Source organism: Camellia sinensis, chromosome 3, assembly GCF_055761805.1.
Source record: "Camellia sinensis isolate YWXY chromosome 3, ASM5576180v1, whole genome shotgun sequence".
NCBI classification, from domain to species: domain Eukaryota; kingdom Viridiplantae; phylum Streptophyta; class Magnoliopsida; order Ericales; family Theaceae; genus Camellia; species Camellia sinensis.
In genome coordinates this window covers 187,400,526-187,420,562 of record NC_138963.1, presented here as the reverse complement: position 1 = coordinate 187,420,562, position 20,037 = coordinate 187,400,526, and the positions used below count along the sequence as shown (strand labels likewise).

The 20,037-nt window shown below is 39.9% G+C and overlaps 1 long non-coding RNA gene and 1 pseudogene across 2 annotated transcripts; both read right to left on the bottom strand.

Annotated features, from left to right (window-relative positions):
* Nucleotides 1-15,882: 15,882 nt before the first annotated feature.
* LOC114260497 (uncharacterized) lies at nucleotides 15,883-16,515 on the bottom strand. The gene is made up of 3 exons (XR_003628655.2): nucleotides 16,352-16,515; nucleotides 16,145-16,252; nucleotides 15,883-16,058 (listed from the first exon to the last, which is right to left on the bottom strand). It is a non-coding gene; the product is annotated as an uncharacterized LOC114260497 (long non-coding RNA).
* A 174-nt stretch (nucleotides 16,516-16,689) lies between these two features.
* On the bottom strand, nucleotides 16,690-19,757 carry LOC114260498 (polygalacturonate 4-alpha-galacturonosyltransferase-like; annotated as a pseudogene). Its single transcript, XR_014363368.1, has 7 exons — nucleotides 19,742-19,757; nucleotides 19,595-19,629; nucleotides 19,449-19,508; nucleotides 19,182-19,319; nucleotides 18,351-18,787; nucleotides 17,881-18,238; nucleotides 16,690-17,389 (listed from the first exon to the last, which is right to left on the bottom strand). The product of XR_014363368.1 is annotated as a polygalacturonate 4-alpha-galacturonosyltransferase-like (transcript).
* Nucleotides 19,758-20,037: the final 280 nt, after the last annotated feature.

The window sequence follows — 20,037 nt, the reverse complement described above, 5'->3', positions numbered from 1 at the left end:
AGGTCGGCAGATTGGTGGCCTTATTTCAGAATTGCCAACTACAGTAGGTTAGCCAAGATGATAACAGTCACGCTGGTGCCCTGGCCACCCTGACTAGTGTAATATAACCTGGAAAGGCAAGGACGATAATGGTTGACTACTTGCCCGGTCCAAGCATAGAACCACTGAACACAGAGCGCGAAGCAATGTGTGTGGAGATGAGACCAAGTTGGATAGATGTAATAATAGCATTCCTTAAAGACGGGAAGCTGCCCGATGACCGAAAAGAAGCGCACAAGATCAGACTGAAGTCGGCAAGATTCAGTTTGACCCCAGAAGGACACCTCTACAGAAGACCATTTACTGGACCCCTTTTGAGGTGTGTGCATCTTGCACAGGTTAAAGATTTTCTGTATGAGATACATGAAGGAATATGTGGAAGCCACGCTGGGGGCAGGTCACTTGCCCACAGGGCCATTACTCAGGGGTACTGGTGGCCCTATATGCAGAAAGATGTCGAAGCTTATGTGAAGAAGTGTGAGAAGTGCCAAAGGTTTGCACCTTTGATACATCAACCAGCAGCTGACTTGAACCTAGTATCCATTCCTTGGCCATATGCCCAATGGGGCATGGATCTTGTCGAAAAACTACCTCAAGCAACTGGACAAAGGAAGTACTTACTAGTGGCAGCAGATTATTTCACCAAGTAGGTAGAAGCTGAACCCCTTGCCAAGATTCGAGACATTGATGTGAAGAACTTCATCTGGAAGAACATTATTACTAGGTTTGGGATTCCAAGAGCAATAGTTGTAGACAATGGAACACAATTTGACAGTAAGCTAATCAAAAGCTTCTATGTAAAGTTCAAAATAAAGAATTAGTTTTCGACCTCAAGTTTTCCTCAAAGCAATGGACAAGCAGAAGCATCTAACAAAGTTATCTTAGATGGGATAAAGAAGAAGCTGCAAGCAGTAAAGGGAAAGTGGGTAGATGAATTGCCCAGTGTACTCTGGGCATATCGGATTACGCCGAGAAGATCAACGGGGGAATCCCCGTTTGCCATGGCTTATGGCACAGAAGCAGTCATTCCGCTGGAGGTCGGCATCCTAGGGATCAGAACCCAGGCAGTGGAGAATGGAACTAATGATGTATTATTAGCCTGAGATCTGGATCTTCTAGAAGAGAGAATGGAGAAAGCAGTAATTCAGCTGGGGACATACCAGCAGCAGCTTGCCAGGGCTTACAATAAAAAAGTGAACCCACGAGAGTTCCAAGTTGGTGACTTTGTCCTGAGAAAGGTTGTTGGCAACAAGAAGGATACCAGAGAAGGTAAACTTGGCCCAAATTGGGAAGGACCCTATAGAATCATCTCGGTCTTGGGCAACGGGGCATATCAGCTTGAGGATTGCGAAGGCAAATAGCTACCAAGGCCCTGGAATACTTGCAATCGGAATTTTTTTTATCATTGGACTTTCTTGTTCTTTTTTATTAGCCAAAGTAATAATAAAGTTCTAGCTTGATTTTTTACACTTATGACTGATAAGATACTTGACGATGTCTTTGGAATATATGCATAATGAGAACCCAAGTGGAACTTAAGTTCACATTAGGGGGCAGAGAGTTGGGAAATGGTTCCTGGAAAGGTAGAATTTACAAACGAAAATTAGTTTAACGCTTGTTGAAACTTAAGTTTACAAGTTGAAGTTAAACTGAGGTCATGTTTAACGCTTGTTGAAATTTTAAATTTACAAGTTGAAGTTAAAACGAGGTCATGTTTAATGCTTGTTGAAACTTAAGTTTACAAATTGAAGTTAAACCGAGGTTATGTTTAACGCTTGTTGAAATTTTAAGTTTACAAGTTGAAGTTAAACTAAGGTCATGTTTAACGCTTGTTGAAATCTTAAGTTTACAAGTTGAAGTTAAACTGAGGTTATGTTTAGCACTTGTTGAAATTTGTAAAAAATTTACAAGTTGAAGTTACAAGTTAAAGTTAAACCGATGTTATGACTAAAAGAAAATTGGTCTAAACAATTGTTGAAATTTTTTAGAAAAATTTTAACAAGTTAAGACTAAGGTTGTATTAAAAGAAGTACTTATGTACTTGCCAAGGTAAACCATTGGTTTGTATAACTGAGGTATATCACCTCGAGGAAATTACACAGATAAGGTGTATGCTTGAAAGCATGCAAAATTATTCTAAGTACAGAATCATACAAGAGTCATACAAAGGAAATTGTACTTGCATTCAGAAGAATCTGTTCAAAAAGAAGAGGGCACTTCGGCCTACCAAAAGAGTAGTTGTTCAGAAATTACAAAAGTGGCACTTCAGCCAGATCCAAGCTTACATTGATTCAAAAAGTAAGACAAAATACTAAGTACAAAGTAAAAAACTAAGACTCTTCGGCGTCTATGGCTGGTTGGGTCTGGAGTTCAGAAGACAGCTGAGAAGACAGCTGAGAAGACATCTCGGCGGCCCTGTCAGCCGCGAGCTCGGCATCAATTTCTTGAAGAGTTTGGTCGAGGCTCTTGTCGGCAATAAGCGCGTCCGATGTTGCCTTCTCAGGAGGAGCGTCTTTGGAAACCTCACATTCTCCATCTTGAGTCAAGTCTAGGACTTGCTCATTTGGAGTAGGGACTTGGCCCCAACAGTGTCCTTCGATTTCCTCACCAAAGCTTCCCTTTCAGACTCAGAATCGTCTTCAGATTGGCTTGGAGTAGGGGGGAATGGCAGGGAGAGGATGTCGGCATTCTTGAGGGGGGAGTCCTCGGGGACGTCAAGCTTTTTTAGAGCAGCCATCCAACCAAGGGTGAAACCCTTGTTGCATGCCTGCTTTACCTGACTCTTGTAGTCCGCCGTGACATCGGCCACCCCCTCATTGTATGACTTTTCATCTACGGCCTAGATCTCAGCAGCTTTTGTGGCCAAGGCATCTTGTAGTTCTTTTTGGGCCTCGGCCATCTTTGTTTCGGCCTCGATCTTTTCGGCCGTAAGGACCTTGGCAATGGCCTCGGCAGCATCAGCCTTTTCCTCGGCCTGATCCTTAGCTTTAATGGCCGCCGCGGCCTGATCGGACAAAGTTTTCATCTTGGCCTTAGTCTTTTTGATGGTCTTTTACAAACCAGAGACCTCCCTAATCTTGTCGGCCAACTCCTTTCTCATTTCAAAAGCTTTTCAAAAGCTTGCATTGAGAAGGAGTGGGCGTGCTGGATTGCCTGAAAGAAAATGGACAGAACAAAAGTTAGTAGAAGTTCTAAAAGTATGAAAGAATAAAGAAAGAAAAATACCAAGTGTAAAGAACTTACTTGAACGGAATGCTGCAGCATTAGAGCAAAATTTTCGTATTCGCTCATCTTAGCGTTACGATTAAGTTCTTCGGGCAGAAGCAAGACAGTGGAGAGGGCAACGCCGACCTCAATGTCGTTGGCACTATCACCAGCCTTTACTGGCTTGTCATCGATTGTGATTGGCGGGGCCCAGGGGGAATCATGTTTTAATGGCCCCGAGGTGGTCGCAGAGGACGACCTCGGCCTTTTTGATCTAGTAGATTCGGATGGTTGGGTCTCGGCGGGCCTCTTCTCAGCGGCTGGAGAGGTCTTTTCACTCTCAGCCAATTTTGAAATTGGCAAGGTGTTCTCAGTGTCAATCTGAGTCATCGTTGCCTTTGGCTGAGCCTTCTTCAATCTTTTTGTCTTTGACTTTGGTGGAGGCTGGGATGGCATTAGTTGGGCGTCGACGGTGTATGGGATATCGGCCAAGAGATCTTCAGTGACTGTTTTCTTGCGGCCCATCTCAGCAGCGAAAACAGTTTGGCATTTTTCGACCGCATTGAGATGGTGGGATCAGTTGTGAAGTCGAGGTAGATGGCTGCTCTGTTGGATCAGAGGTTTACCCCTAATCTGGCCGAGATGATGAAGTTGTGGGAGGAGTAGTGGCGGACGGAGGAGACTGACTCTTCTTCTTCTTTGGAACGTCGGGAAGAACTGACTTGTAAGTGGGAATGAAGTTGAGTAGCAAAGGGGCTCTCCGCTTGTGAACTGACAGATCTAGTAGCTTCTTCAAGTCCTTGCTGGGGAAGAAGGACTTGTGAAAGCCCTTTGGTGGTTGTGGAAGAACTGCAAAAAAAAAAAAAGCACAGACGTTAGAACAAAGTATTGAAAACTTGGAAAAAAAGCAAGGAAATGTGACACCTGGCTCTTACCATCCCCTTCCCTGAAAACAATTCGGCTTAGGGGATAAAGGTGGAGGTCATCGTTTGGTTGAAACTCCTAGTTGCCCGAGACGATGAAGTAATCGTCTCCAGCACCCTTGTTTGAGTCTGGGAGGTCGGCAATAAGCTTGTACTCCGTGGACCTCGGCTTGAGGTAATAGATGTGGCTTTTTTCCGATTTTAGGCGACACATGGTGTAGTAGTACTAGATGTCGGCAAGTGTAACCCTAGTATTTTCTTTCTTGGCTAAGGCGATTATATCATTGATAACTCGATAAGAGTTGATGGCAAGTTGCATTGGGTTCAATTTGTAGAAGTGGAGGACTTCTCGGAAAAGGGTGTCAAATGGAAACCTAAGTCCACACTCGATAAAGGCCACTACTGGGAAAGAAATGAGGTGCACGTCGGGCATAATGGAATCCTCCTCCCTTGCCAATCTGAGGTGGACGTCGGCAAGAATGGAAAACTCCTGCCTAAAGTACTCTAACTTAGTTGGGGTGTCTACCCTATGCTTCCACATACCCATGACGTCGGCTTAATTGGAGGAGTTGGATTTCAGAAGAAAGTGTTTTTGAAGGGTTTGAGGGACCTCGGCTAAAACCTAAAAATGTACTATGGAAAGAGTTTGTATGGATCTAAAGGGAATTCGTGTCGGTTTTTCCTAAGGTTCGCAAGTTCTATAGACAAAATCCCAATCCTAAGTCTAGGCAAGTGAAGATTGAAGGCAAGAATTTGGAAAAAAACATGGCAAACAGAAACAAGAATGCGATTCAGAGTCAAGAACAGTGATGAATCATCAAAGAACACAGTGGTAAAGCTTGTGCAAGTGTGTGAAGCCAAGAACATTGGCAAAAATCAACAGATATGTAAGCAATATGAGTATTCAAGAAAGGATTAGGCAAAAAACAGAATCATGAAGTAGAACATGCTCAAACACATGGTGGAAATCAAGGTACAGATTAAACGATCAGAGACATGAGCAAGTTCATAAATATGACAAAGTTTGAAGTAAATCAAGAACTGAAACCAGGAGGAACAGTGGCTTACCAGAGAAAGTGATGTGAGGATCGCCGAAGTTAGACGATGGTTGTAAAAGCGATAGAGAGGTAAAAATCTCGCCGGAGGAGGTGAACGGAGCAAGTTGCAGAGCTCGAACGCTTGAATCAAAGGCAGATTTGGGAGAGCGAAGAGAGAGAGAGCTTGCACGGGAATGAGGATGCAAAGGTGAAACGACGAAGAGAGAGGAAGAAAGTATTGTTGAAACACAAAACGGCGGCAAAAAGGCAATTAATGTGCCTAAAACGACATGCGTGTCAGATGGCGCATGCGAGAGCAATGCGACTTAGTGGCGCGTATCGGACACGGTCCAGTAGGGGACAGACGCGTGGTAGAAACAGTTGAAATATTGTGTGTGATAGCTCATACGCGTGATAAAACTCTTGGAGTTTTTGGTTTAATGAGGCAATGACCTCGACTGGTAGGAAGATCTCGGCTAAATAACTTGAATAAACTAGGTTATTGGTTCTAAAAGCCTTGATGAGACAGACTACAAGACCTGGTCATGTGAAGCGGACGTATGATGACCTCGGTAATGGATGATAGAGCAAGATAGTCGACATCCTATCCGATATGACGATATAGGTTCCATCACCTCAGGATGTCGAGGTAATAGAACCTAGGGGGCAGTTGTGGGGACATATTTTCTGAGTGCCAACACATGGCCAAGGTGACGCCGAAGTGTTAGCGGAGGTGCCACGTGTCCTGGTCATGACGCCGAGGTGATCTCGGCTAGGCCGAGGTTATCTCCGAAGATATCGAAGTCCGGGATAAGCGGATAAGGGACAAGAGTCCTAAAATGAGAGAAGATTTCAGTTTGGGTAAAGATAAGACTCTTAGAGAGTTTATCCCAATCCTACTGAGAGTCCAAGATTAGCAGTAAACCTAAGTCCACTAGAGCTAGGCTTCTATTGGGACTAAGATTGTATTGGCTATAAAAGGGAGGCACCCCCATGGGTCTAAAGTACGCAATTTATATTCTGAATAGTGAGTTAAGAACTTTTGCTATCTTTGAGAGATAACTGACTTGATCATCGGAGTGCCCCTGGGTGGACAAACCACCGCCGGAATCTCTTCTTTCTGTTGCAGGTCGTTCGAGACTAATCTATTCTGCCAGTACTCTCCAGCTAAGTACTAATTTGGCAGTGTAGTCGGAAATTAACACACACACATATATTTTCAAATTAATAATCGAATAAATAAATTATGAATAACTTAAATAGATTGCATACTCAAATACTTGCTACTGTTGATTTTCTATCTGGGCAAAGAAAAATGACTGGTAGCTCGAAATTGTGGCTCGATTTTGGCTCGACAGCCCAAAATGACGTCGTTTTAGGCTGTCTTTTTTTTTTTTTTCTTCTTCTTCTTCTTCTTCTTCGTCATGCTGGTCTGAAACAGAGGGAGAGGAGAGGGAGATGGAGATGGAGATGGGGAGAGAGAAAGAGAGAGAGAGGGAGAGAGGAGGCAGGTCGTCTGTCGTAGCCCTCCGCCCGCCGTCGCAGCCCTCCCCCGTCGCCTCTGCCCGATCGTCGCAGCCCCGCATCTGCCGATCGTCGTCGCAGCCTCTGCCTCGCAGCCCCTGCCCCCGCCCCCGCCCCTCCTCCGCCTCCGCCTCCACCTTGATATGTTGGCCCCCTCCAGTCCCTCCTTCTCCTCCTCCTCCTCCTCCGCCCCTCCTCCAGCCTCTCCCTCCTCCTTCTTCTCTCTCACTTTTTCGAGCCAATTTTGAGCCAAAAATCTCGAGCTACCAATCGCGATTGTTGGGCAAAATACTCCAACCTCCATATTGCAACGATGCATTAATATGAAAAAAATCAAATTTGGGTTTGAGCCGTAGCTCGACTTTTTCAGGCCCGAGAGGTCCGAAAAGTGAAAATTTTTCTCTCTACTCTCTATCTGTTTCCTCTCCTCTTCTCTCCTCTCATTCAACGGATTTGGGTTTGAGCCTCCTCCTCCGTCGATCTTCTCCTCTGCCATGAAGAATGAAGGATTCGATGGAGCAGACATTCACGGTGGTGGAAATAGACCTTGACTGCGAGTTCGACATCGCTCAATGTTTTTATTTCATGCGTGAAGAGTAAGACACTGAGGCTGAGCTCTGGAAACTAGATTCTAGATCTTAGAAGCTCTTTGTCAAATCTTCGTTGGCGATTCTTGATCTACAATTTGCAGATTGTAAAGCTCTTCATCGGTGGTTTTCTGATCGAGATCATTGGCTGGTGAAGGTGGAAGTAGAGGATCGAGAATCTAATCAGGATCGACAGAAAGTGAGGGTTGAAACCACCGATTACAGTTCTTTCTTTTAAGGAAGTAGTGCTTCGTTTTAGAAATGGTCATTGATTATTCGTGGACACAATTTTTTTTCTTCTTCCTCAAATTGAAATGTGTTTATGATATAATTCATTGTTGGGATTCTGAAAAGTCAAAATTAGATGGTTTATGTGTTGCGATTTTACTGATATAAGATGCTTGTGGATGAATATTGTTGATTTTTTAATTTTACATCTTTTGTTTGTGTTTGATTTTGAAATTGGTGGTGATGATATGTTTGTGTTTGTGTTTGTGTTTGATTTAAACTAATAAACTAACCCAAGAAGAGGAAGAAAGGAAAAAGAGAGAGGGAAAGAAGAAGAGGAAGAAGAGAGGGAGGGGAAAAACATAAAGAAAAAGAAAAATGATTTTGATTATGAATTTGGATTCAGAAAGAGGAGAGGAAGAAGAGGAAGGAAAAAGAGAGGGGAAAGGAAGAACATTACAAAAATTTCAGTTTTTTGTGATGGCAAAATGCCGTCGTTAATACTCCTAATGCCGTCTCAAAAAACTTTTAGTGACGGCAAATAATTTTTAGCAACGGTAAAAGGGGGATCACAACAAATTTGGTCTTTTGCGACGACATTTTAGTGTCGCTTATAATATGTAAAAGAATGAGACCTTTTGTGACGGCAATGTTGTACCGTCGCTAAAAGTTTTATTTGAGACGGCAACACAATGCTGTCGCGATATGTTTTTTTTTTTTTTTTTTTTTTTGCGACGGTATGATCTCTGTTGCTAAAATTCTTTTGCGATGGCATTTCATGTGTCGTCAAAAATTTTTTTTTTTAGCTCTAATGTTTTTTGAGATGATGTGGTGTCGTCTTAAAAAAAAAACTACAATAAAATTATTAAAAATATTCAAATTACCTGTATTAAACGAAAAAAATTGAAAAAGAAACTAATAATTGCATAATAAAAAAAAATCTTGTATAGAAATAACAATTTCTCCAAAATAAAAATATTCTTGCATTCATAAATACACATCTGCAAAATTACCCCACTATATAATGTTGAATAGTACATATATAATGTTTAAATACATAATGTTGTTTACAATTAAAAATAACATAAACCAAAAATAAAATTTTTCCTCATCATTCTCTGTGGGTAACAAAAAAAAAGTTAGTCGCATTCTTCACAGGCATACATTCCAAAAGAAGCAAACTCCTACTCGGAAAATATCTGAAAACAAAAAACAAAAAAATTAATGACAATATAATTATGTGTTAATATGTTAATTACAAAAAAACATAAAAATCTAACTACTATACAATTACAAAGATAATTACGTAAATAATTTTGCGTAAACCGAAATCCGGCTCTAACTTCCAAATCGGAAAATCGATTTGAGTCCCATATTCTCCCACATGTCTCTCGTGCCAAGGCAGTTGTGTGTGCCAAGTTTCGTGCAGATCCGATGCCGTTTGGTGGTTTTGAGGCGTTAACACCTTGGATTTTAAATTTCTTAAGGAATTAGTCTTCCTAGACCGAAATCCAGCTATAGCTCCCAAACAGAAAACCCGATTCAAGTCCAGTCTTCTCCCACAAGTCTCTGGTGACTAGGCGGTCATGTGTGCCAATTTTTGTGCTAATCTAACTCCATTTGGTGATTTTGGGACGTAAAGACCTCGAATTCTAAGTTTTTAAAAAAACTAGTTTGCGTAATCCAAAATCTGGCTCTAACTCCTAAACAAGGAACCCGATTCGAGTCTCGTCTTCTCCCACAAGTCTCTCGTGCCTAGGTGGTCATGTGTGCCAAGTTTCATGCTAATCCGACGCCGTTTGGTGATTTTGGGGCGTCAACACCTCGAATTCTAAGTTTCTTAAGGAACTAGTTTGCCTAGACCGAAATCTGGCTCTCGCTCCCATACCGGGAACCCGATTCGAGTTCCGTCTTCTTCCATAAGTCTGTCATGCCTAGGCAGTCATGTGTACCAAATTTCGTGCTAATCCGACGCTGTTTGGTTATTTTGGGGCATCAACACCTCGAATTCTAAGTTTCTTAAGGAACTAGTTTACTTAGACTGAAATCCGGCTCTAACTCCCAAATTGGGAACCCGGTTCAAGTCCCATTTTCTCTCACAAGTCTCTCATGCCTAGGCAGTCGTGTGTGCCAAGTTTCATGCTAATCCGACACCGTTAGGTGATTTTGAGGCGTCAACACCTCAAGTTTTAAGTTTTTTAAAGAACTAGTTTGCCTAGACCGATATACGGCTCTAACTTCCGAACTGGGAACCTGATTCAAGTCCCGTCTTCTCCCACAAGTCTCTCATGCCTAGGCAGTCGTGTATGCGAAGTTTGTGCTAACCTGAGGCCGTTTGGTGATTTTGGGGCGTCAACACCTCGAATTCAAAGTTTCTTAAGAAATTAGTTTGCTTAGACCGAAATCCGGCACATACTCCCAAATCGAGAACCCGATTCGAGTCTCGTCTTTTCCCACAAGTCTCTCATGCCTAGGCGGTCATGTGTTCCAAGTTTTGTGCTAATCTGATGCCGTTAGGTGATTTTGGGGCGTCAACACCTCGAATTCTAAATTTCTTAAGGAACTAATTTTCCTAGACTGAAATCCGACTCTAACTCCCAAACCCGGAGCTAGATTCAAGTTCTGTTTTCTCCCACAAGTCTCTCTTGCCTAGGCGGTCGTGTGTGCTAAGGTTCGTGCTAATCCAACATCGTTTGGTGATTTTGGGGCGTCAACACCTCGAATTCTAAGTTTTTTAAGGAACCAGTTTGCCTAGACCGATATCCGGCTCTAACTTCCAAACCGGGAACCCGATTTGAGTCTCGTCTTCTCCTATAAGTCTTTCATGCCTAGGTGGTCGTGTGTACCAAGTTTCATGTTAATCCGACGCTGTTTGGTGATTTTGGGCTGTCAATAGCTCGAATTCTAAGTTTCTTAAAGAATTAGTTTGCCGAGACCAAAATCCGGCTTTAACTCCCAAACTAGGAACCTGATTCGAGTCCCATCTTCTCCCACAAGTATCTCGTGCCTAGGCGGTCATTTGTGCCAAGTTTCATGCTAATCCGATGACGTTTGGTGATTTTGGGGCGTCAATACCTCGAGTTCTAAGTTTCTTAAGGAAATAGTTTGCCTAGACCGAAATCCTGCTCTAGCTCCCAAACCAGAAACCTAATTCGAGTTCCGTCTTCTCCCACAAGTGTCTTGTGACTAGGCGGTCATGTGTGCCAAGTTTTGTGGTAATCCGACGCTGTTTGGTGATTTTGGGGCGTCAACACCTCAAATTCTGAGTTTATTAAGGAACTAGTTTGCCTTAACCGAAATCCGACTCTAGCTCCCAAAATGGGAACCCGATTTGAGTCACGTCTTCTCTTACATGTCCATCGTGCCTAAGCATTCGTGTGTGCCAAGTTTCATGCTAATTCGACGCCGTTTGGTGATTTTGCGGCGTTAACACCTTGAATTCTAAGTTTTTTAAGGAACTAGTTTGCCTAGACCGAAATCTGGCTCTAACTCCTAAATTGGAAACTCGATTTGAGTCCTGTCTTCTCCCATAAGTCTCTCGTGCCTTTGCGGTCGTGTGTGCCAAGTTTCGTGCTAATCTGACGCCGTTTGGTGATTTTGGGGCGTCAACACCTCAAATTCTAAGTTTCTTAAGGAACTAGTTTGCCTTGACCGAAGTTTGGCTCTAACTCCCAAATCGGGATCCCGATTCGAGTCCTGTCTTCTCTCACAAGTCTCTCAGGCCTAGGTGGTCGTGTGTGCCAATTTTTGTGCTAGTCCGATGCCATTTAGTGATTTTGGGGCATCAACACCTCGAATTTTAAGTTTCTTAAGAAATAAGTTTATCTAGACCGAAATCCGGCTCTAACTCCCAAACCGGGAACCCGATTCGAGTCTTGTCTTCTCCCACAAGTCTCTCGTGCCTAGGCGGTCGTGTGTGCCAAGTTTCGTGCTAATCCGATACCATTTGGTGATTTTGGGCCATCAACACCTCGAATTCTAAGTTTCTTAAGGAATTAGTTTGTTTAGACCAAAATTTAGCTCGAACTCCCAAACCAGGAACCTGATTCGAGTCCCTTCTTCTCCCACAAGTCTCTCATGCCTAGGCGGACGTGTGTGCCAAGTTTCGTCCTAATCCGACGCCGTTTGGTGATTTTGGGGCGTTAACACCTCGAATTCTGAATTTCTTAAGGAACTAGTTTGCCTAGATCGAAATCTGGCTCTAACTCTCAAACTGTGAACCTAATTCGAGTCCTGTTTTCTCCCACAAGTCTCTCGTGCCTAGGTAGTCGTGTTTACCAAGTTTCGTGCTAATCCGACGTCATTTTGTGATTTTGGAGCGTCAACACCGCGAATTCTAAGTTTTTTAAGGAACTAGTTTGCTTAGACCGAAATCCTACTCTAACTTTCAAACTGGGAACCAGATTCAAGTCCTATTTTTTTCCACAAGTCTCTCGTGCCTAGGCCGTTGTGTGTGCCAAGTTTTATGCTAATCCGACGCCGTTTGGTGATTTTGGGACGTCAACACCTCGAATTCTAAGTTTCCTAAGGAACTAGTTTGCCTAGACCGAAGCCCGACTCTAACTCCCAAACCGGGAACCCGATTTGAGTCCCGTATTCTCCCACAAGTCTCTCATGCCTAGGCGGTCGTGTGTGCCAAGTTTCGTGCTATCCGACATCGTTTAATGATTTTGGGACTTCAACACCTCGGATTCTAAGTGGGAAGCTTAACAATGGAAAATCCTTTGTCTTTCTTTCTAATTATATAATTAGCCTCTATCCTTTTGGGCTGTATACAGTTAATGTATGGTTATTCTTAGCTTAGAATGTAAAGATACATTTTATACTAGATCTTCTGGTGGTGGTGTATTTGGAGCCTCATCTCCTGCAGATTCCTTAAATACCCGGTGGCCACTCGATGCATCAGGAATCTATGACAATCCATACATAATGTGTTAATCATATTAGAATTTTATTATATATATGTATATATATGTTGTGTGAAAATTTAACTATCAAACAATTTAATTTATATCAAACCTGTCTGTTGAGATCCATACTCGCCCCCTGTGACACAATGGCCATCATCTCAGCTCTCATCTACTATAAATGTGTATAAAACTCTGCTCGCATCTCCTTTCTCAGCTCCTCCCTCAACTCATCCCTTAGCTCTGCCCAAACCTCCTGGGTGATCTGAACAATAGTCGATGGCTAGGGTGTTGACTGTCATGGCCTAGCACCATCTTTATACACGGTCTGAGGAACAGTTCTCTCGTAAGTGCGACAATATCCATGTCCGTCATGACCTATCAACTTATGAAAAATGGCGTTCCGAGCCTCTAAAGTCCGGAAATCCTCAAGTAGCATGGAGAGTTGACGATTAAATTCATCATGTATTGAATAAGACATACAAGTATATGTCAAATTAAGATGGTTGACACATAAAAAATAAAAAAATAAAATTTAAATACAATGTTAGGTGTTTGGAAACTACCAAGGTCTGAATAACCTCAGGGTCATCTACACTACGTATCATAAGCCAAGCATTCATCTTATCAATAGACTCCCCATTGCTGGTCATCTAGATTTTTTTAAAAATATGAAAATTAGAATCTAAATAATTTACAAATCACTACAACAAGTTGGGCCTTGAGTGACGAAATTTTTTTGTCTCCAAACAGCTAATTTCGTCACTATAGATATTTGTGAGGAAATATTTTCGTCACCGGTTTCGTCATTGAATGTTTGTCACTAAAAACCAACGTGACGAAAAATAATTTCGTCACTAATGAAATTACTTCAGCGACGAAATTTTTTGTCACCAATAAAACAACATTTTGTCGCCAAAAATTCTCATTTTCGTCACCAAATAGTTTTTCAATACCATATTTATAACTTTAGTTGACGAATAAATTTGTCACGCATGTTGATCATTGATGAGGAAATAATTTCGTCACAATAAGATGTAAAGATGACGAAATTTTTCGTCTTCAAAAGTCATAATTTTGTCACCAATAAAACAATATTTTGTCGCCAAAAATTCTCATTTTCGTCACCAAATAGTTATTCAGTACCATATTTATAACTTTAGTTGACGAATAAATTTGTCACGCATGTTGATCATTGATGAGGAAATAATTTCGTCACAATAAGATGTAAAGGTGACGAAATTTTTCGTCTTCAAAAGTCATACATGGGTGACGAAATATATTTCGTCACAAATATATATATATATACGTGACGAAATTTTTAGTCACCAAACAACAAAATAAATAAAAACTTTCATATATAAACTGCAGTAAATTTTGTCACAAAAAAAGTTTATTGGTGACGAATAATCACTTTGTCATAATAACAAGTACAAATGACGAAACAAATTCATCACTAAACTTGTTCCATATTTTATATTCAATTTAAATTATTATTTCACAAATATCCCTACTCATATCCCAATAGCCTTTTAATTGTATTAAGAAATCCAGTAGCTATTATACAGCACTCCACAAAAAAATTCACTAAACAATTTATTTTATAAATCAAAATATATCCATCAAACAACCTTAATAATAATCCATTAAGTATCACAAAAAAACCATCAAAGTAAATCCCAAAATAAACTAACGTGGAGTCCACCAAAAAAAATCAACACTCAATCTTAATTTGCAACTACAACTAAGCATCAGTTTAGGAAAAAAATTCAACAGTTTATCTTCATTTGCAAGTATGCTTCCGAACATCATCAAAACCAATCTACAAAAAAAATAAACAAGGCAAACATTAGCATAGAATCTATATATATAAAGTTTATTATAATAGCAAAGTTTTATTATAAACTTAAAGCCAAATATCAGAAACTTAACAAATATACAGAACTGTTCTCAAGATCACAAGCTTGAAGTTATTTGAATAGAAATTAACAGAGATTAACTAAAAAGATGAATACCATGCTCATTCCCACTCATGGGCTTTGCAATGATCACCTTAACATGGCAATTCACTGTATCCCTAGAATTATGCTCGGATCAAAAACTGGCTGTAACCCACGGACAATAGCCAAACCAGTTATAACACTACAACATCTCATGGTAAGAACCAAAGCATGCAGTCAATGAGAATGGGAAGGAACAAATATTGTGGCTGCTGCACAAATGGGATTTAAAAAAATTTTGAAGAGAGAGAGAGAGAGCAACAACCTACAATGCAAAAAATGGAAAACTGGACCATTAGCTTGGTGAGTTGTGACAGCAATAACCAAAATGGATGTAGATAATAAGCTTATTATTTTTAACATTAGCATTAAAAGGCCACGCACAAAACCTAAAAACAGCTCCCTTCTAAATTTAGAAAATAATACACACTGCTATACGTATTATTTTGTTTTAACATTGATTGCTTCCTCTTTTTTTTTTGATCAACAAAAACTTTATTGATGAAAGAACCTTACAAGAAGGAGAAAATACATCAATAAAGGGGACAAGAAAGGACAGGGGAGAGGGGGATGATGCACAGCACCAAAACCAAACTATTGGTGACGGACCAACAAGAACACAAAAAACACAACAGACAGCAAGATAAAACGCACACAGCAAGCTACACATCCCAGCAAAGGTATATAGAAAATATACATCACCAGGCCTACAATTAGATTCACATCCAAAACTGAAGCAAAATTACCCAGACCAGCTGCCCAGCAGATCATGTCCACTCACACAGCATAGAGATACAACCAGCAAAGCAGAATGATACCAACAGCAGAGCATACAGATACCAACAGCAGAGCATACAGATACTTGTGACTTAGGCTATACAGATACCAACATCCACAGATAGAAACACACCTAACAGCAGGCTATTATCTGACTTAGTTTTGTCTCTACTTTGGTTCGTGTGTATTTTAACTAGAGTCATGCTAAGTAAGAATTTTGATAATGAATCTATTTTCATTAAATACATCTTCAAACTTGTTAAATCTTAGTTAATAAGTAGTCAAACTATTGTACTTTAACTAGTATATACTAACCAACATGAGAAAAATAAAATGATAAAGCGAGCGAGACTTACCAAAAAGGCGATGTACGAGTTCATGGGATACCTCATCCTCTAAATTGTCCTTTGAAACCTTGCTTCTTAAGAAACTCCATGATGCTTGATGTGATCTCAAAATGCTCGTCAATCGACCCATTCATCTTCCCTATCTCTTTATTTTGTGCTTGAATTTCCTCTCTTTGTACTTGAATTTCATGTTTCTGTGCTGTAATTTCCACTTTATGTGACTGAATTTCCTCTTTTTGTGACTGAATTTCCTCTTTTTGTGACTGAATTTGCTCCTTTTGCTCTTGTATTTCCATCTCTAGACGCCTCACATAGTCACTGTCAGTCGAAGCACTGGTAGTCCTGACAGAGAAGGAATGCCTCAACCCGAGTCCTTTAACATATCCCGACCTTGGCTTTAGCACCTTCACAGATAGCTCCTCCGGAGTAATTGGAACCACACCAGGTTGGGAGCAATGTTCAGCTTGGATCTTTATCATATTATCCTATCATTTAAAAAAAAAAATAGAAAAATGAATAAAGATACAATTAAAATTGCAATCATCCTAATACAAAAGGTAAATATACATACATAATTCTCTTCGCACTCCGGAGAAATCCACTGCTTTGTGACATCATTAAAGTGTGTAGATTTGTAAACACATGGCAACTCTGGCAGTTGGCCCCCATTTGCAATTGTCTAATTTTTTTTGTTCAACTAGTAAGTTAAATAAGAATGATGGTAGTAGAATCATCTTTAAAAAAAAAAAAACCAAAAAAAAAATTAAAGAAGACCCACCGCCTCGTGTACCCTAACTGGGAGAGATTTTGACCCACACCTATGCTTCGTCTTCAATTGATTTCTATTGTCAATGTTAGCATTTGATTGCTTCTACAAGGAGGAAGTTCCAATAGAAAAATATATATATTAGGAAGACAAGGTAATTGTCAACAATAAATAAACATAAGAAAAGACAAACAACCGTAAATCCAGCGACAAAAAGACAAACAACCGTAAATCCAGGTCCTATAATAATTTCAAATAGAAATTACGGAATATACAATAAGACGCCTACTATTTACTGAAACAATTAGCATCTATATCAATTTTTGGGTGTTTGAAGAGGCATGGTGTCACTAATTAGTAATTTCCCATGAAATAAACTTGCCAGTGTCACCCCAGAAAGTAATTGAGATGTAATGACACATTAAAAAGTTTCTACATAATTGAGATGGAAAGTGAGGTTTTGAATAACTGACCATATTCTGCCACTTGTGATATATGCCCGTAATATCTTTCTTTTTCCACTCCTCGAGATCAAAAAAGTTCATCCCATATGCCCACCCACAAGCGTTTGGATCAAAGTTTCTTGCAATATGTGGGTTTGAAAAGTTAAGATACTTGTCGAAACGGTGAAAGCTCTCACCACAGGTTTCCACTGCACCGTTCACTTTTCCACGGAGATCCACCGACCACAATCCTGTCAAGTCCTTCTGGACAACGATATCATCATCAAGAAACAGGATTTTATCCAACTTGGGATAAACCTGTGGGAGATAAAACCTGAGGTGGTTGAGCATTGAAAGATATTTTGGGTTCCTGTTTCAGATTAGAAGAGCCAGCAGTGGAATGATCTGCCTTGAAATAGTACTCCTTCATGGCAGAAGACTCTAGCTGCCTCAGAACTGGGCAGTACGAGGAGTTGAGCCACTTAAATTCATCAACATTTTCAACATGGATGGTAGCTTTTCCAGGTGGGTTCAACAGAAACCACATGTTCATAGATCCAAAGTTCAGTTTATCAGTAACAAGATGAAACACATGTTTCTCTGGCTCCTGCAACACAGCCAAATGGCATATTTAGGTTAGAGAAAGAAAACAAGAAGCAAAATTTGCATCAGAACCTGAATCCTAAATCATGAGTTTCAATCACTATATCAAGACATATGGACCATATTCAATGGTGAAAGATCAACCAAAAGGGGGCACCCACTCCAAGAATGTCAACGCCAACAAAATCTATGATCTGAAGCAACTTCAAAGAAAATGATTAAAAAATGTTCCCCATCATTTTTTTAAAAAATTCAACGACAGTGCAAATAATCCAAACCATTGCAACTCTTTTTTGCATGCATATATCTATATAAGACCAATTTATTGTCAAGAGTTTATTAAGTTTACCAGAATACGCTATAGCTCAAATGCTTCAGGTGCAAATTTCATCATACAAAGAAGTCAATATGAAAAAAAGCTTCAAAGTACGTCACTGCTTGTATTTAAAATCAAACAATGAAACCAACTAGAGACGTTGGTACAAAGCTCTCTACCTTCGCATTCGTAATGGTTGAATTGACAACAACTGATGCAGCCAAGACATTGTCAGAGAAAAGTGCATAATGGCATAGCTTTGGATTTTCCAGATTCTCACTCTTGGGGAACTTTCTTTTATCTGGTGGGAGGAGATAGTAATCAATGGTTAAGCGCATGGATAAGCAGTGCACTCCATTTGGAATAGTCTTGGCCGCTAACTGGCTCAGGAATGTACTCTGCTTCTTTGAGCCCCTAACTTGTTCATCTGCTGACTGAAGCATTGCTCTCAGCTTTCCAGTGACTACTTTGCAATCAAACAGTTGCCCTCTAATTTTTGAGAGCAGTTGGCCCATAGTTTTGATTTTCTCGGGTGCACTGTATGACATTTTTTGTTCACAATAAAATGAAAAGTGCCACAACCATAAACATAAGAACAGGATGAAAAGCAAAAGACAACACATATACAATAACATTATACTCATGCTACCTGTGAGGTAGATCAGCATCTGTAGTTACCTCCCCTAAGGCACGCTGACTTTCTTTGAGCCGATTTTGTAGTTCTTGGGCCAAGTCATACTTATTTTTCATATTTGCAATGCTTATGTATACCCTTGCCATAATGATTTGATCTCGCATCAAGCGTACAGTTGAATCAGAGTTCTCGTTCTCATTTTCTTTCCTCCATAAATTATACTTTCCCAGAACTGCAGAGTCAACTGATTTGGAACGTTCAATGGCTGCATTTTCAAGCTTTACATTTACTTCATCGTCTTGCTTTAGTAAGTCAGCTGCACGGCTTTCACGTATATTCTCTCTCAATTGCTGCAGAAAAAATTGAAAAGGTGAAAATACAAACTCAAAAAAGGTTGTCACAGTTAAGAGAAGGCAGAGACATACTGATAAAAAAACAGAAGGTACAAGATGTTTTTAATGTTACAAAGGTACTAAAAAACAATGAAAGCACGCAATGTATCCATTAATGATATTTACCCTTCTTGGTAATTTTGCAGGTGTATCAACAAATTGAGAACGATCATCTGCAAGGACAAAAGGTTTATCATTTTAAATAAAAAGTGTTTAATCTAAGCAGTTAAGAGATCAAAGGGAACAAGAAAGATATAACCACCTGTAGAACCATCCTGTTTGCCTCTAAGGGTTACTTGTTTGATGTTTGGAACTATTTGGTTTTGCTTTAAGCAAAAAACCGCAAAGCAAAACACAGCGTGTCAAAAACTGTAAGTTGACAGTTTTTGCATCATAAAAGATCAGGAAAAGCAGAAAGGTAAAATTCAAACAAAGAGTAGACAGTCATTCTGACCTCAACAAAAGTGGCATTATTATCAACTACAGTTTCCACCCCAACAATTTTCCAAGAGGAAGACAAATTGTTTTTTCTCAAAAAATCAAGACTCAGAGGTACCAAATCATCAGTGTTAGCTGTGATGACTTTAATCACCTAAAATATATGATTAATTAGTTTGCCAGGTAAGAGGGAAAGTGTTTAAAGTGAGAAACTACAACTACTTATGAAAAAGTGAGAGTTTCCGCACTATAACTGGATAAACCCCTAACTATATCAACTTGCCTCTTTTGAGAAGAGAGATTTAACATCTTGCAATGCAAGCCTTTCTCTCCACTCTATGTTCTGCACACTCAAAATTTTTAACTCAGTGAATAAGAGAAGCATCCCAGAAACAAAATCAAAGTATATAAGCAGCAGCAAAAGTATACCTCTTTATGAGGACCAGTTAAAGTAACATTTTGACCTGCAGAATAAGAAAAAACTAGTTTACAAATACGAGTTATCATTACATAGAGAAAATTTAAGCGAGAGGAAGATAACAAATTAAAACAGCTATCAAAATAATGTGGTGGTACTTGAATGAATCTCCATTCTATGATTTAAGTGATCAGTTAAATTGGCATAAAAAAAACCAAAGGATAAGAACTCAAAATTCAAACATCAAATTTGAGTCCATCTTTTCACATTTTTTTGTGCAAAACCATGCGAGGGTTCTTTAAATCATGAAATTAGAAAGAGAAAATGGACTGCCTAAAAAAATTGTTCTTGGTTTTTGCCTTATTTTTTTTAATTACATTATCGCTTCCTCTTATGCATTAATGCTACAACTCAAGATATATTTACATATAACACAATTATAGTGAGCTAGCTT